The sequence below is a fragment of the Penaeus monodon genome, chromosome 32 (assembly GCF_015228065.2).
Source record: "Penaeus monodon isolate SGIC_2016 chromosome 32, NSTDA_Pmon_1, whole genome shotgun sequence".
In the NCBI taxonomy this organism is placed as follows: domain Eukaryota; kingdom Metazoa; phylum Arthropoda; class Malacostraca; order Decapoda; family Penaeidae; genus Penaeus; species Penaeus monodon.
In genome coordinates, this window is record NC_051417.1 from 35,572,715 (window position 1) to 35,573,258 (window position 544).

Genomic DNA, 544 nt, shown 5'->3' on the forward strand with positions numbered 1-544 from the left:
TTTTGGAGAATACCTGCTGAATATGGGATTGAACAATACATGTACTTGCAGGCTGGAATGTCAAGTTTAGTATTGTATCAAAATGATTTATCTGCGATTTATTCCATAACTATAAGACCTTTTACAGAAAATTCCTTATTTAACCATACTAGTGTCCACTTTTTAGTGGACTGCTGAGTGTTCCTATACCTAGCCACTATACACAAAGGTCTAATTATCCTTTTATTTGCTATAAGCTTAATATGGAAGTAAGGCTTACTATCTAATTAACTAATGACTAATATACAACATCAAGTCTCTTCAAGTGCAAACTGTCCCACAGCTGTATGCATTATGAAAGTATGGTTTTCAAATTACATTAACAGATGTACTGACTGATTAAAACTCTATATTTTTAACGCTATTTCTCCACGTTTGTAATGCTGCCTCTCTGGTATTTTCACCACTGGTCTTTCCTTATTGTGATTATAAAATGCCAATCTGGATTTTCAGCCAATATAATCATGTATAAAATTCACTCTGCAGTTTATGGTTTAACCTCTGA

At 33.1% G+C, this 544-nt stretch overlaps 1 protein-coding gene across 2 annotated transcripts in view; it reads right to left on the reverse strand.

Moving 5' to 3' along the window:
• LOC119593847 (transcription factor GAGA-like) overlaps positions 1 to 544 on the reverse strand; it is a 38,728-nt gene that overhangs the window by 34,822 nt on the left and 3,362 nt on the right. The window lies entirely within an intron of this gene.